The following is a 17,916-nucleotide window of genomic DNA, read 5'->3' on the forward strand; positions in this document are numbered from 1 at the left end:
CCTTTTTCTGATTATGGAAACATAACTTTATCACTCGGCTTATCAGTAGCATGCTGTATTTTGAATTGTATTGTGTTGTATTGTTTAGAGTCCGGTTTCACACATAAATACGGTAAAAAAGAGCACAAAATGCAATACTTGTAATACATAATTAGGACACTCGCTGCTGTTGTTTTGTCAAGACAAAAACAGAGATAAACCCTTTGTAAGTTCATTCCTTTTTAATGGTAAATGATTTTGATGCAAAAAAATATGTTTTTATCATTGGGTTAACAATTTTTAAGCGATTAGACTTTAAACCAACCACAGTAGCTTATTTTCTTTTCCTGTTTCCACCAAAAAACATATTTAACTAAAAACCAACGGATTTGACAAAAAACAAAACTTAAAAGGTTACTCTTCTCTTGGGCTAAACATCTAAAATTAGTAAATTTAGGAAGCAGTCAGTCCCCTAAGTCCCAATCATGTCACGTTATTTTCTTCTGTCCTACCAAACCGAATCAATTCGACCCAAAAACGATGTTGACGTCTGTGCTCTTCACCTTAACCTGTTTGGACAGCTGGTTGTGGCACGAGACATTGGACGTAAAAGATAACATTGCACGCAACGCGTTGTTGGATGGAAAACTTCACCCAAATCCAACCGCGCTTTACCTATTATTTGCACTTGTGAGAAGTTACCACTGAATGTCAAAACAAATATTTCAACACAGCAAGCTCAGTCATACACCCTGGAATCTTTTCTCCATCAATTAATGCTGTTTAAAGTATCTTTTCAGGCGCTTAAAGTTGATTTCTAGATAAAGTTTGTGCAGCCGCCTGTGTCAAAGGATTTAAAACTGGTACAATTAGCTATCTGTACTTTACGTAATAAACATTGATTGATTTTTACTGTATTTGCACGTCTAATTTAGGATTATCATAATTTATGAGAACTATAGACCTTAATTGACTGTACAGTTGTACAAACATTTTTAACTACCCGTTCTGAGCTCAAAAAAAAACAGTCGTTTGTTAATTTTCGTTTTCCAAATTCCAATTTATCGAGGTCGGACACGTTGAAGCTTTTCCGTTCGGGTGGCACCAAAAGGTATTTGCAGACTTCTGGTTTGACAGCTTTACAGGATTGTTTCGAGATGTAAGAGTTGTAAAATTGGGGCAAAATCAAAGTACAAGCTCGGATCCCGACCAGAGTCCAGAATTGTTTTTAAGGTAAGTAAAACACCCATACGGCCCTTAACTGCATAAAAGCAGCAAAAATATTGACGATTATAAAGTTAGGCCCAAATCAAAACCGTTTCACCAAAACTCAAGACCGAAAAGACTGATCCGGCTCGGCTGGCTTCAACTATTCATTGCCAAAGTTAATTGAAGTACTTTTTCGAAAAAAACGGCCTCAAAAGTATCTACTCAAGTAAAACGTCCATTAGGTAAAGCGATCCCAATAGTTTAGTATTATAAGTTTAAATTAGTCATCGTGTCAAATATGTCCAGAAATATGACACATGGCGCCAGTTTCGACTTTTCACGCTGACTGGACCCTTCAGTTTTGTCACGATTTTGAAAATATTCGTCTAATGCAATGTACCTATGCCTCACTCAATCATTCATGGAGGTAAAGCGACTACCCGGTTTTGCTTTCGTGTCCAATCGTCGCCCAAGCTTTTCCGGTTTGATTGTGTCTTTTCTAACCAATTCTAAAACTTCAAAAGCTGTTTGTTTCACGCAAAACATCAACCATAAGTGTTTTGATGGGACTCAAACTTGTAAACAGTTTAGGATCAAAGAATTAATAATGTACATTAGTGTTACGTGCTGAAATTGCCATTAAGTGATTAGCGCACAACCCGCAAGATTGGTGATTCAAATCCCGACTAAGTTTGAAAACCTGAAATTGACACAGTAATGTCACTAAAAAATTTGTAAAAATCAACGTAATAGTAAAGATTAAATTTTGAGTGCACATATTTTGAATGCGGAACCACTGCAAGTGTTATCTATTTGATGGCCAAGGTTGTTAACTAAGCAAACAAAGAATGAGAAAGGCTTAAAATGAGACTCAACTTCCGTAAACAGTCACATATTTGTATTCCAAACTAGAACTATTAATTAGGGTCGTTTTTTAAACAAATGAAATACGCCTGTTTCAACATTGCGGTACGTGCACGTGTTGGTTATAAACACATTCGTCAAAACTGAGTCCAAATATGCATGCCAACGAATCATTATTCAGAAGTGTGATATTTTTCGATCACTGTGGCGCGTGGCGTTTGACAATAAATGCGGCGCCGCGCCCACAAACCTAGAAACGCCACACCGATGTTTGGCGCAAATAAAAATGTGTTGCAAAATTATAAAAATAGTCCCTAGACAATGCTACTACTATGGCGTAAAACACACTTTGCGTTTATGACGTCAGAGTTTCGTGCGAGGTAAAAAATACAGGCCTTGTCTGTTTCCGAAGCGTATTTTGTCCTAATGCGTGAAACAGGTGTGAAAAATCAAACGCTTTCCTCCCTTTTATTGCGTCACACAGTGTCTATAGTGACATACATAGGGGACTTTGTGGCTTTGTGTTTTCCGCTTGGTATGTTGTGAGAATTGCGGATGTCCTACTTGGTTCTCTGCGCTAGAGTATCAAACGTATGTTGAAATCTATTTTTAGCGTTTGGGTTATAATTCAGACATCATGCTGTCGGGGGCTGAACGAAACTGTCTACAGTTCTAAGCATGAGAATTGCCGTTTTGGGGTACAAAGTGATCCTGTGTTGTTGTTTTTTGTAACCATCAATGACCTCAATAAAAAAATTGTAGCAGTTTTTTTTTAGAAATTGTACTCATGTACGGTCACGTGATGTAGGTGAGCCCTCAAGTTCAAAAAATTGAGAAAAGGAGATTTTTGTAAAATTTTGTATTTTTTTTGTAAGTAAAAGGAGTTATTGCACACAAACGTAATCTGATGTAAAGAAGTGCGTGCCTTCACTATAATTTTACCAAACACCTTTGGGTGGGCGACGCTACTGGGTTGCAATTGCAAAATCATGTTCTTTAAAAACCGAATCTAAAAAAACTGCTCTTAAATAACGATGAAACAGCAATTTGCATTGGCGTTTTGTAATGTACTTGATTAAAAAAATGTTACATTTGCCCACAAGCGGGCATTCTCAGTACGTCTATGTTATGTAACAGTGTAACACCATAGCCGCAAGGTCAGCTATTGCGTTTCTCCTCAGACATAGCACTGAATGCCCCAAAAGCTTTGACACGGAAGCAAGAATTTATCATAATGAGCTCGAACGCCACTTTAAGTCAAGTGTCGATATACAACTGAACAGTATAGGGCAGAAGTTTTGTCAAGGGACATCAATTTTGCTATTTTGAGTTTAAGTGAGAACGGTGGAGCAAATTTCCCATAACCTTTTTGACATTGGATCACGGCAACACGCCTGTCAATCATAACTCTTTGTGGGTGGGGCGCCAGTGAAGAAAGGTGTGATGGGTAATTTGCCACTCTTTAGCAAAACAGACTGACTTACAGTGTGCGCCCTGAGAAACGTTTTAGTACATGAGTTACCAATCTAGACCTACCAGGCAAAATATTGCTGGGTGTTTAGAAAAAGTATTTTCACAAAAAATAAAAACCAAGTTTTTCTAGAAAATATATTTATAGTTTTTGGAATGCCACAAGAATTGCTTGGTGGGCCATTTTGTACATCTCAGGAGAAACCGTGTAATTGTTTGAAAGAAAAAAATCAAATAGTCATAGTTCTTAGCAATAATTTAATTGCCACAATAGGCCCTGTAAGCTTAGACCTGTGGTGTTTTGTACTATGTGTTTTGTTTACACTTGGTGGCATGAACAAAACGTTGTCTGAAAATCACTTTCCAATAGATGTGTGTTCATCTAGGCAGGACAAAACATGAACAAAATCAAATGTAGAAAGATTCTGTACAATTAATTTTCAACAACCGATGTATGTTTATAAGCTTCCACCCAAATAATGCATTGAATAAAAATGGAGATTCAAACCGAAAAGGAGCAGTTTTTAAGATAGATTTATGCGTCCCAATTTCAGGTGGTAATTGTTCTGTCATGCATTTTGACCGCAACCATACATCAGATACATTTTATGGTGAAATTATCATGCCAAAAATAATCCCAAATCGTGGTTCAAACTCGGTCATAAAACCCATAACGCGTGTCAAAAAACATCAAAATTCTCATATTTTTGACAGTTTAATTGCTCCAATTTTAAACAAACATTCGCTATAATTTTAGACACTCGCTACATTATTCAACTAAATGCCCCTTGCTCACAAATAACGCGGTTTGAAATCTGAAGAAATTGCCCCAAATCAATGCACGGGCTGCGAATTATAGAACTTGAAAGGCTCGTTTTGCAGCTAAATTGGGAAATTTGTTTCATATTTCAGTTATGTGTGTAGGTGTATTAGTTCTGTAGCATCATATTTTACATGACATGTGATCTACAATTACAAGAAGATTACAACTTAACAGCATATTACGGCGTGGGAATCGAGTTAAAAATACCCTTTAAATTTGTAACTTAATTCTATATTTTAGCATGTCTAAATCTATGGTATCTATGGAACTAACAAGTAAAACCGTATTTTTAAAGACAGAGTATGCATAAGGTTATCTAATCATGTACGTTTACAAAAATTGCTTGTTAAATCGTAAATCATCTGCTGGACTAACAGGTTAGTGCAAGGACCTCAATTAGCAAAAAAGGTGATTTACTTAAAAACTACAACTTATAACACGTAGGCTACACACTGTTTCTTGTTAAAGCAGGGGTTTAAAAGTACACCAGGCCGAAATTGAAGCATGCAATTCCCCAAAACTATACAAAGCGTTTTAATTTTTTTCTGTTAGACACACCCAGTTAATTGCCGACCCAGCGCATTTGGGGAGCCAAAACACAGACCATCAATATAGAACTTTCCAGGGTAAAACATGACAAAGTTTGCAAGGTGTTGATTGACAGCCCGTTGCTTTTCTACCTTAATTTAGCAATTTGCTCACTTTGACGAAAGGGTAAGGGGGGCGTTGGTTTCAAGACACCCCCCAAATCACCCCTATAGGGGGTCAGATTTGTGGGATGTCTTGTCTGGGGGCGTTGTAACGCTAAACCCTCTTCCATCTGGGAAATATACCGCTAGAGGGTTTAATAGCAATTAGGCCCATCAGTTTTTTGGCCTTACACGTGTAGACGTGTTAAAAGGTGATTGGCTGCCTGTGCCATTTTTTAAGAATTAATATTTACTGTCAACCCTTTTTGTACCAAATTAATACTAAAGTATTCATAGTCCTCAAATATTTATTGTTTGTGTCAAATAGGTTACATGTGAAAGCCATAGACAGCCATACAGTTTCTTGATGCTGACTAGTTTTGTGTGACTGGTTTTCAGTTGTGCGTTGGGGGTGCTAGAGACAGGCCCATACTGGTGAGCCTTTTCCATTTTCATATTTTTTTTCATTGCGCTTGTATTGTTTTCAGACAAAGACGATTTTTTGTAGCAAGGTATTTCTGTCTTAACTAAGAAAGATAACATATTTTCACCTGGAAATAAACCTTATACTTGTGTACGCAGTGCTCGGGTTGCTCGCAAACGATTGTTGTTATTGGTACAAAATGTACAACTCTTAGAAATATTCAAACAAGCTTCTTTTCAAGTGCGTGTCTACTATTTAAAATTTGGCTTATTAGAAACGAAAAAAATTAACAAACAAAACTTGCCTACGCAAGTTTACATGATCTTTTTTTACAAAATGCATCTACGAACTGTCGAACAAATTTGTAGTAAATCTTTAGATGACAAACCTGTCTTCATATGTGCTCCATGGAGCAAAATTGAACCACTGAGCCCAAGCACCGACCTCACTGTAACTGCTGATTGACATTTTCGGTTCCAGCGCTCTGTCAACAAGCTGTCAGGCTAAAGACTTCAAGCCGCATATTTTTGCAGATTAATGCGCCAGCAAAGGATCGAATTTCGCTAATGGCTTTCGACGGGCATCCGAGCACCAAAACCAGGCAAAAGTCCACTTTTAGTCGATGTTATCTCATCGGATACTAACATATCCGCAAAACCAATAGAAGCTACGTGCTTTTTGGTGGGAAGCGACTGGATACAGAAAACCTGAAACCAAGCGTTGCGACGCAAGTAAGCTGCTGCCGCCTGCGAAAGCTGAAAGTTGCGTGATAAAATGCCGCACAACTTTCGCAAAGTTTGCAAACCAGAGTTGCAAGTCGGGCCGGGTTTGGGTTCGGGCTTTGGTTACTTCAGAAACGGGCGTGATTCGGGCCTGACTTTACACTCTGAGTCATTATTATCTTTGTGAATAAATTTAACTAGCTAAGTAGCTAGTTGCTGGACCTGACCTAATGTCAAACATTCCTAAAACACCTAGTTCAAGACCAATTGCCTATTGTGTTTGTTGTCATGGTCTTTCCTGAGGCTTCAATGTATAGACCTATCAATCAAACTTTCGGGCCTACACGGGCTTCTCAAAAACGATTCGGGTTTGGGCTGGGTTTCGGGCTCCAGTTTCAGGCCCGTTTACAACTCTGTTACAAACACTTCTCAGGATATAGAAATTCAAAATCAGCTGGAGAAAAAAGTTAATGGGGCAATTACTAATAACGTTTCAGGCTTTTAAATAGTTTTTAGGTCCAAAAAACAAGTCGATTTTTAGCAGGAAACACAGTTTTGAACAATATAATCAGCCCCACTAAATCACGTGACAAGCGCCTAATACATTAATGACGTCATCTATCACATCATGACGTCATACGGTCGTCCCCAATTTGCGTAACATCATCCCTCTCCATTCCTGCAAGAATGTCATCCTCAGTCAATCAGTGATATTGAATTTGTTCGCATACCACTGTTGCCAAGACATAGTCATTTTTGATGGACGTTTCTGACTTCTTCAATGACTCTCGTATGTTTCAACTCTAAATTCTCCTTCGAATTATTTAATGTGACGCACGGCGGCTTGAACTCCAGGCCTTCGGTTAAGAGAAGGCATTTTAATTGCAAGTGGCTTCTTGCGGCTTTTGACACGTTTTTGTAACGTACCTCCAAATATGGTAGTGGGCCAGCTTAAGGAATACGTCACCGCAAAGAAATCATCTTCATTGATAAGTTGCAATCAAAAGAAACGATTAACCTTTTCATTACTGCCAAGTAGTAATTAAAATCGTCCTTCAAATGATTTTTAGGGGATTTAGCTGAACCTTGGCAAGTGTTGACATTGCTACATTGCATTATTTCGTTTCATTATAAATTGTTTTCGATGCAAAATTAATAAAATAATTATGAAAAGCTACATAACCCATGGAGAGATAGTCGCTCTGTTATGTTGCCTATAATTTCTTAAAAACCTTTTGGTTCGTCTGTAAAAACCCACATTCAAAAAAGCGAAAAGGGTGAATGCACTAGTATTCAAATGCATTTAGTAACCGAACCCAAATGAACTACGCCATTTTGTTGATTGAATGTCAAAGAAAAAAATCCGCTTGGTCTTTCAGCTACTCCCCAACTCAAACGAGCCATGCATTGTTGTGTTATAGTTGCCATATTTTCGGATTTATGGAATGACCTAGGCTTAGCCCGAGCCATAAAAGTTATTTTTAACGTCTGGGACACCAAACTCCACAAATTTAGTGCAGATCTTTAACCAAGGGAAAAGCAATATGTTGACTTTTTATGGAAAATGTTTACACATTTCGCTATTTTTAAAATCCCTATTCAATACACATTTGTCTTGGAAAATGGAAATAATTGACGAATGATGGATTGCTGGATTAACCTTGTCAAAGCTTAAAACTTTTTCAGTCTGTTTTGAATCGCGCGTTTTTCTTAACGTGTCACCAGATCATACAGTTGTAAGCGGTTTTGGAAGCGATTGTTGCATTAAATCGAAAGTTAGGTAAGATTATCGGCACAAAAGTGGCCGTTAGTAAAGTCAGGCTAAAATCAAGCCCATTTTATTCTAGCAAGTCCGAACCCTACCAGGAAAGCCAACAAGTTACAATTGTAAAAGACTTTATCAATTGCTATTACAAAACCCGGAAAGACTCCTGTCGTAGGTTCGAATCCCACGGCAGGCTAAATTTTTCTAGCCTATATCTTGCCATATGGGAATGCTTGGTGACCGGTATAACGCCTTTAATGGGCCTGGCGTGCTGTGATTTATAAATGAGTGTGCGGTGATCGCTGGTCTGCATAGACGCTTAGACGCAGGGCTTATCCCAGTTTTTTTGGCCACTACAAAACATACGACCTTATTTTGGCATTGTTAACGAAGGTCATAACACCTAAAAAACATCGCATCCATTCTAAGTAAGGATTGCCCAGACGCGTCCGTTCAAAACTCAACATTAGACGATAATGCAACTACATCAGTGGTTCCTAACTTGATTACTGCGACACACCAAACCTGTAAAAATCAAACCTTGAGCAATGTGACGCAGAACTTAGAGACATTAACAGTTTTGCCATTATTACGTCAATGCACCCAAGGTTTACCAGTCTAGTTTAATTATTCCGTATAATCATTGGGTTCAATAAAATCTAATAACTTTAGTATTACAAGTTAAACGTAGTCTTTCGGCGCCTGAGCACTATAACCCGCTCAACATGTAAGAACTTCGTGTTATTTTTTAACTGAGATCTTTATCCAACGTAATCAGAGTTATAACCAACCAAACTACGTCACTCTACACCTCCCACAATTTACCTTGTAATATCCCTAAACAACAACTTAAACCTATTCCCAGTCGCGTAACCTCCCAGACGACTTGTGCCAAGGCGCCAAGCTTCACAATTATCACCCATTATGATGTCACAGACGCTTTGTCGACCGGGCTTGGGGGTGTACGTGTCGTGGTGACGCAAGCGATGTTTGTTACGTCACAATCACTCCTCACTCGAGATTTTTCATTTCCGTTCACTGTGGGCGTCTATGGCTACGTTATTGCGTCCGAAATGTCAGTGGTCACGCCTCGCCGATTTAGGGTGGGAAAAAACATCACGTGACCTTTTGCCACGCGAATACTTCACGCTTGCAAGAAAGTTATGAATAAAATACTCATGAAAAAGTGATTGATATTTTCGTCCCAAAACGGTTGCGAGTGTAGAAAAACACACCAATATTGGATGATGAAAATAGAACCACAAACAACATTGCAACTAGTGCAACTTTTCGTCTGTCTATTTTGTTACCTATTTTGTTGTTAAAAAGACAGTTGCTTACGCCAAAATAAAGAGGTCATGGACATATCTAATACCCTATATCAGACCAGCAGGTAATGAATGAGAAGTTCAGGGTAGCCTTACTGCACAAACCTCTTTCGATTGTTTATTTTTCTTGTAAAACCAGGGATTTTGGCAAGTATGTCTTTCCCTAGTTTACTTGTGCGTATGCAGGTAGACGCTACCGCCGTGACCCCGCCCGGGCATAGGTCAAAGTTCAAACTGGTTGCGTCACGTACACTTAAACGCGTTAGTGCGTCGCGGTCTACCCAATCTGGGCACCGTTTTAACGCTAGGGCGGAAGTTTAATTTCATGCACCAAAGGATTTTTTCCATAATACTTCTACTGCGGAGGTAGTTAGGGTCGTCGTTGGCTTGGTTTCAATCGTTAGGATTCGCGCCTTGGTTAAAATTGTGTTTGCGGACGGTGTCAAAACGACGCCGGTTTATCGATATTCCCAAGAGAACGCATGAGCGGTATAGCAGTTCCAAGTTGACATTGCGATCAAAGTTTTTTTGAGTTTCTGATTACTATTTGAGTTCTCGGGAGAACACAGTCAATCGTATGTAAACACTGGGTAAAATATTGTATATTTTTTGTTTAGCAAACCCTAAAAGCAAATTTGAAAAATATATTTCAAAGAATCAGAATGAACAAAAACATTTTGAACAAATCGTATGCCGTTTTACCACAAGCAGCATGTGATTTTTTCTGTTGTGCTTTTCTAATTGTTTGTCTATATTTGTGTAATATGAAAGCTTTGTTCGGGTTATGTTGCACGTTTACCAGTTGTAAAGTACACAAAAATAATTACATCTTTTGTTAGGCGAAATGAGACTTTTGCGAAAAAGGCCCCAAAATGATTCAAAGTTTCCTTTTGTTAGGAGATATTGCGCAACAAACACGGACAGTCCGGGTACAATCCCACAGCAGTCAACAATTGCTCATTCGTTTTTATATCAACCTCACCACACAACAATAAAAACTATTTTTATGGTTACTTTTTATGGTCTAGTTAATGTAACGACTGTTACAATTGTTTCTCAACAAGATTTATCAAATTTCATTGACGTCACAACATTACGTCACTTGGCCAACCTCTCGCAAATTATAGGTGACACCACAAACCCAAACAAGTTTAACGATTTCTGAATGGTTGAAACAGATTAAGTCAAGTCATCCATCCTTGGAGCATTATTAAGTAGCTATCATTTAGCAAGGGTGTGGCTTGACTGATGTAATACGGCACACGAGCTTATAGCACCGGTACCCTTTAATTGTGGCGGTTTCCCTTAATTGGAGGCAGAAACCGCGCTACTTGCTAATCCAGAGGACAGGTTATATTGAAACGTTAGGGAAACCTATTACAACTTTGTTAAAAAGTAAGCTATAAACCTAATTTGAAGCTATGACGATGATAAAAGCTAATAACATAGAATGTAATTTCTTCACGAATTTCAACATGACATTTAAGTTTTTTCGAATTTCAAAATGACAGACCGGCGGATTGCCGACCACCGATTTAAGGTGTGTCAGTTAAAACAAATGGAATAAACTAGAATGTAGTATTTTTGTTAACTAAAAGGGGTAAAGCATTTTGTTATGCCTCATGGGTTTGTCGCAATGTCATCATTTTCGGAATCAGTTTCGGTCCAAAGGATAGTTTAATAGATTCTGTACTTTGATCAGCTAATCTAGTTTTATGTGTATTATGTGCCAAGCGATTCCACATATGTTCATACAAATGCAAACTTTAACAAAACCTTTGCGAAATTCTCTTAAGCAGTAAAAAAGCTCCTTCGGGAAAATGTATAGGTCCTTATGAATTTTAGGGATTTTTGAAATGGAATTCAACGGCTTTTATCCCAACTAGAATATATAAAAAGGTATAATTTAAAACATTAAACTCGCATTTTGGCAAGACCTTTATTTTGATGTTGTTTCAAGCAGCTACAGAGATTTCCATTTCCAACAAGATACTAATAACACAAAGTCTCATAAGCCATCTGTTCAATTCAAAACCATTTCAGCACGGCACGGTGCACTGTACCTACCTAGCCCAGATGGTATTTAAATTATCCACACCCCTGTGATTGACAGGTTTCGTATTACGCACCACCCAATGTGTGCACACATGAGCGGGGTGGTAGGGGTCGGCGAAAAGTTGCCTTTCCCTCGCCTGGCGTGTCGCAAAAGCCACACTGTCGCTTTAGGCCCCCAATCCTACACCCTCCATCCGTCAACCGGCGCCCGTGTTGTCACGTGACAAGCTGGGTCCGTGCGGGGCAGGGGCCATTCGTCGGCAAAGTGGGTGGCGAGAATTATTGCTATACGCCACAGTAGATTCGTGACAGTTATGGGTAAATCAGAACGCCCGAATTTCAAAACATAACGCGGTCTTATAAACATCGCCGCTGGTCGCAAGAGAATGAATGGGTTTTGTTGTTGAACGAGCTATGTGGTCCGGCTTATTTTTAGGATTTGAGTTATAAATAGAACGTGGATTCGGAAATTGTGCCGGATTTTTATAAGTAATCAGTCCTAAGGCGTGAAAATCGACTAAAAAGAGTGTTTTTTATTTTATTTTTAGATTATCGTTGAATCGGTTCTGTCTAGCTGTCATAATTTCAATGGAATATTATATTTGATTTTTTTTTATTATTTTGACATTGGTTCATCCAATTATAGACGTGTCCTTACTTTGAAAAGACATAACGAAAAGTATTATGCTAAAAATCCAGCTAAAAAAATCTCCAGCAAGCTTAAAAACTTAACCACTACGATAACCTTTCTTCATAATATATACTAAACAGACCCTGCAATAAACAACCACACCAATCCGAGAAAAAATGCAAAATCTTGGTGGCATCGGATAGTATTCCATTGCCGTTGCCTTCCAATCGTTTCAGTTTACTTAACTGGTAAATACAGCGTATGACAGCTCGTGAATCACTTGTAACGAAATCCCGATCAAACACTCTAGATTTTACACGGCCAATCGACAATCCGAGCATTAATCAAACTTACACAACCAAGGTGACGCGATCAAGGGCATAAATCCCTTATTAAAGCCGCAAAAACTTCACCAGGTGACACCAACGGGAAACTGAGCTGTCACTCAAAAATGTCGTTCACCTCCAAGTTCAATGTTAGAACCACGGCTGTTATTTAGCAGCGACACCTTTGGTAAGGCTCGAAGCTTGCTTGGCACGCATGTTTACGTCAAAACACAGGGTCCTCTTGACACACGCGCCCCAAACTTCCGTTGCAGATCGCCCATTAAATTGTTATATCGGCTGAGTGCAAAACAAACGTCGCCTGTTCTCACAACGATTCAAACAAAGAATGTGAAAAGACGCTATGCCGTGTTGGAGTCGATGTGAGGTGGGAACTAATCTTTGCGTGACAAGTTATTGGCGGTTTAGGGTCGGGAAGCGTTCCCTATGAATATGTCAAATAACGTGGCGTTTTATGCGAGTAATGTGTTTAAATAGCGGTGTTTAGCAGTTTTATAATCTGTTTGGATACCTTTTTTTCGTTAAACTTTTAACGTACGATTTCATTTTCCTATAGAAACACCAACTCTTCTTAAACAAATGCTATTTAAATAGAGAAACGATTATGCCCAAAAAGTTTTAGTAAAATATGTATTCTGTAAAGCAATTTGTTTACCTATTGATTTTGTTTGGCCCATGTACTTGGTTTCTACTTATTATAACGTACGGCTAAGATGGAAAAATATGTTATTGTCTTGTTTGGTTTCAACATAAGCTTATGCTTTAATACACGTTTGAGCAGGAACAACTTGGCTTATGGGAAAATTCCAAATCTTCGAAAACCGAAAGTATATTGTTAAACGTACGTGGCCTAAAATGAAATGGGACTGGCGGTTTCAATGGCGGGTTCTGTCATTAGCAATTAGGTGGAGAAGAAATCAGGATGACAAAACCAATAAATACTAGGCCATAAGGATCCACACAAATGAAAAAAACTTTTTACGTGTGTTTAATTGCGTAACTGACACGAACGCATATTTTTCTCTACATACATTAAGACATCTTACGTCATATGCAATGATCGCTGCTTTTCACGGCTGTCAATCAAAACCAAATCCCATCTGTGTCAAATGTTTAATTGCGCACTTGTCACAGAAACATCGCACATTTAGACCACAGTTCTCAAACGCCTACATACTAATGCAAGCGAGAGCCGAGACACACAGCTATTACAACAAGCTGGCCTTGGTTGTCTCTCAAGTGCTCTTAAGTTTTAATTGGCCACTGGGACTTGACGAATTTTGGCCACAGAAGCTTTAATTTCTGTGGCTTTATTGTGTGATAAGGCTTAAAAGGTGACTGTGGGATTTGTGATTTAAGACGGAATTTCCATTGATTTTGGGTGTGGCGATGACGTCATGGTGTGATCTCTGATTGCTTGTCAACCAAAAAAATAGGATTGACTGATGTTTATATATTGACAGTCTATTAATTGCGTAGCGGCGGTTCAAACGTTTTTGCATTGCGCAAGTTTTACAAACGAATAGAAATGGATGCAAAAGGCATATGAACTGGCAGTTTCCGCGCAATATACACAACTTAACCAGATATTTGTTGTTAACTTACGAAATGTAATAGTGCAGCGGAGCTAATAAATCTCCATAAAAACCTCAAGTTGATCAAGGCCACTAAATGTTTCATTGGGATAACGCCCAAGCCAGAATTCCAACAGGGATTATACCGAATCAAGTCGATCGCTTCTTTTTGCTACAAGGCGTAGGTGAGATTCGAACCACCGACAGATACCTATAGAGTGGTGTTCTACAAGTTGACCGACCCTCGCAAATGCCTTTAGAAAATCCAACAGAAAATCTTACGCAAACAATAATAGTAGTTACACGAGCAAACGCTTTTCAAACTTAATTCGGCATGAAATGCACAAAGCTTTGCTAAGTGCTAGTGTTAAACGTTTAAACCACATATTTACAAAACAGAAAAAAACTCGCAGATTAGTCGTTTTACGATGTATTGGAATATCATATAAATCTATAATTATATTTTATTGCCTTATGCTATCATTGAGTTTTCAAATTACTATTTGATATTGGACAGAAACTTACGGGTATCTGGTCGTAAAAAGGATTACCTCATTGCAAATTCAAGAGCAAAAGCGTGCAACGATTGACAAGAATACAAACTGGTGACGCAAAACGCCAATAGCTCTTTAACAGCTTAATACTGTGAATCTTGAAAATCATCTTCAAAGTCTTATATAGTTCTGGTGCGGTTTTATAACCTTGGTGTCGCATGACAACCCATGACGCAACAAAACAAACCTCAATGACGTCATAGACGTGTTAGAAGCAGAGTCACCCCCTCAAAAACCCACGCGCCCCGGTTTTTGTTATAGGAAGCACGGAAGGGGATGTTTTTTAATCGTTTCGCCGTTTTAAAAACGCAAGTCCGCGAATGAGTTTAAATCGAAAAACAATTAAATTGAAAATAAGAGTTTAGGCGTTCTCACGGGAAAAATGAGAAAAAATGCCGTTTTCGGCTGAAGACAACCACATGAAACTGAGTTTATAGCCAGATGGTAGTGTGTGGATTTACGCGCTGCTGCTGTTTATGAAACCACATGAAAAGCGTGTCAATATGCTAAGATTAAATCTAACTCAGCTTCCAAGGGAGTGGTGTTACTCATTGAAAAAAACCTTTTATGGTATTTGTGTGCATCTACCCAGCATGAAACCTCATCTTTATCGATCAAAAAGCCATCTAAAATGTCTGTGCTAATAATTAAACTCCAAATATTCACAACTTTTTAGGTCCGAGATTAAGTTTTCATTAGCATATTTATCGAATAAGAAGTAAAATGAAACTGAATGTGATGAAAACATATTTTTCACACTTATTCGAACCCGCAAACAAAAAACTTTCTCTAACCGTGAATTTAGAATCTAAACTTGGAGTAAAACTAAAACGCGTGTAATGTCACAACCTAAAAAATACTGCCAGTCAACAAATTGTATGTTGCAAGCGATTTTCAGGACAATTGCGCCACGATATGTTTTGCGCTATCCCTCACGCTAACTCAGCTGAAATGTGTAATCGAAATTGTGAACTTTAACAGAATATTCCAATTTCATGGTTGAAAAATAAAAACCACCAATGGGTTTTCCTGTTCGTTTTTTTAGGTACAAAATGTTTAGAAAATAATGACAAAGCAAAGTTCAATTGGGTTCAATTGTAAAAAAAGTAAAGTAACAGTACCGACTAGCCTACATGTAATTGAGAACTTTTTAACACGTTCGTCAGTAATGTGTTGAGTTTGCCAACTGTAACAAAACATTTTTTTGTCAGCGAAAGGATATAAAAAAATTTATGAAAGCTTAAAGGGTTCGTGCACAAAAAAAGGTCAAGAACCACTGATGTAGATGATTAAGCCGTTACTAGCGCCAATATACACCCCATACAGTTTCATATCTGATTTTTGTTGCATTTGTCTGTATAACGTTTTAAGGACAGATATAGCCAAATTTTATTGACAAGCTTTTATTTGTCCTCTTTAGCGTGAGAAATCAAGACATGCTTTAGTATGAATCATTTCCCACTAAAATTTATAGCTAGCTCAGGGCAAGTGGGGACTTTTACACCACTATGTTTTTCACCACACCTGTGAAAAACCACACCTGTAAAAGTAAGTTTCGGGTCATAGTGGTAATCTGACCTTATTTTGACACTAGGATGAAAGTGTTTAAAGGTCTACATGCATGTTATTTGCATACTGCACTTTCAAAGGTTAAACAACAGGTAATTGTCGACAACATAATCATTAAATACTCATTTTTATCTTAACTTGCTCTAGTTTTAGGTTAGGAATTTTACACAGAGAAACTAATTTTTGCGTCGCAAAATAAAAACAGATCTACATGCTTTTACATTTGTACCATGACGCAACACAACTGTTACGTAATGATGACGTGTTACAAAACACAACTTCCTCTACTACATCTGCAGTAATTTAACAAGCAAACAACCTAACCAACGTCAATGAACAAACCTACACAAAACATATCGTGACGAGTTTAAATCAAACCACGTATACAAACGTTCACATAAGTTAAATAAATAAGCGTTCATACGCCACATAAAACATTTAGTGGTATATGACGCCTTGGTTACGTAGACGTTTAACGATGATTATAACATGTTTTCATTTCTGTTTCCTCAGTCACTTCACGTGCCAGGTTTTGGTAATTAATAGGAGGAAAATTGACGCAAAACCACAAAGCCCACCCCAGATGTGGAAGCAATTTTGCATCGTAATTTTACAAAGTCATTGTAAACTGCGCGTACAGTAAGGCTAATTATTTTTCTTTATTCTTCTTGCTTTTTAGTGCGTTAGCAGCGCATCTTCAATGCTTTGTTTGAACTCTCAATGCCAAATTTTGGACTTTTAAGATTGTAACTTTACAACCGCGTAGGCAACACAACTGCACACATTCAACGAAAACAATAAACTTCATTTCGAGCTGGAAACTGAACTTTGAACTCGCAGACACTGAGGCAAAAAGTTACGTCAGTTTTCTAAGGGTTAGAAATTCACATGTTCTAAAATTGTAGTATTTGGAATCAAAATGCAGCATTTTGTCAAATATCAGGTTGCTGCTCCAATTAAGTTGGAGGAGATGTTATGAAAATATGACGGTTTTAAGCATTTCATTTACTTCCATAACACGGTAGATATCAATGGTGTTAATATATTTTAAGCTTTCATTTAATATTTCAAAACACGATCACTCGCGCCTTTGTGATTATAACAGCCGGGGGCAAGGGCCTTGACACACGCGAACAACGTACACATGATATCTGGAAAATGAAACGCACCCAATCGTAGACATCTCTGCAGAAAGATGACGAACAGAAAACCGCAACGCTATTTCACCTTTTTCCCTTCCTACTATTTATTTCTCTCTTTTTCGCGGCGCTTGTGTCACTTAAAAGGTTGTTGCAGAGACTTGCAGGTCACAGAGCGTCTACTTCACAGGGCCTGGCATGTAGGACTTATTAGTGTATTGGTTCAACTGAAATTTTGCGTTATATTTGTTTGTAGCATAAAACGTGCAAAACAGAGCATAATCCAAGTAACATGTTTAGCCATTTATATGTATTGGACTTAGTTAGTCAAAGGTTATTTGCATTTAGTTTGTTTGCTACAGCGCTTGTCCCCAGGTTTATGCTGCATGTACGTACATAGAAAATGTTGTAATGTCAGAACAGAAGGTTATAAGAAACATACGAAATTTGTTGTAGGTAAACGATCGTATTTAAGCATTGCTAATGCCAAATAAGAAAAGTGTAGCAAATAAGATCCAACCGACAAGAAGCGCTTTTTTAACACGCGTCGGTGTACAATGTGTAGTAATTTGAAGTGTTCAGCAACGTTTTAAACGCCTAAAGAATTATTTTGATTACTTCTAGCTATTTAAGGTTCGTAAAATTGCCTTATTGCAAAACAGGGGTGCACATACAGTTACAGTTATAAGGTAAAAAAAAGTTAAGAATATGATTCCATTTTGCAAGACCTAAACGTCCATGGCGCCCGGCCTAAAGGTCCCATTTCCGGGGACAATT

General features: G+C 38.1%; 1 protein-coding gene across 4 annotated transcripts in view; it reads right to left on the reverse strand.

The window, feature by feature from the left end:
- The window catches only part of LOC145203789 (diacylglycerol O-acyltransferase 1-like), a 72,017-nt gene that overhangs the window by 34,677 nt on the left and 19,424 nt on the right, over positions 1-17,916 (reverse strand). The gene's annotated exons all lie outside the window — the stretch shown is intronic.

This window comes from Phallusia mammillata, chromosome 8 (genome assembly GCF_965637545.1).
Source record: "Phallusia mammillata chromosome 8, kaPhaMamm4.hap1.1, whole genome shotgun sequence".
In the NCBI taxonomy this organism is placed as follows: domain Eukaryota; kingdom Metazoa; phylum Chordata; class Ascidiacea; order Phlebobranchia; family Ascidiidae; genus Phallusia; species Phallusia mammillata.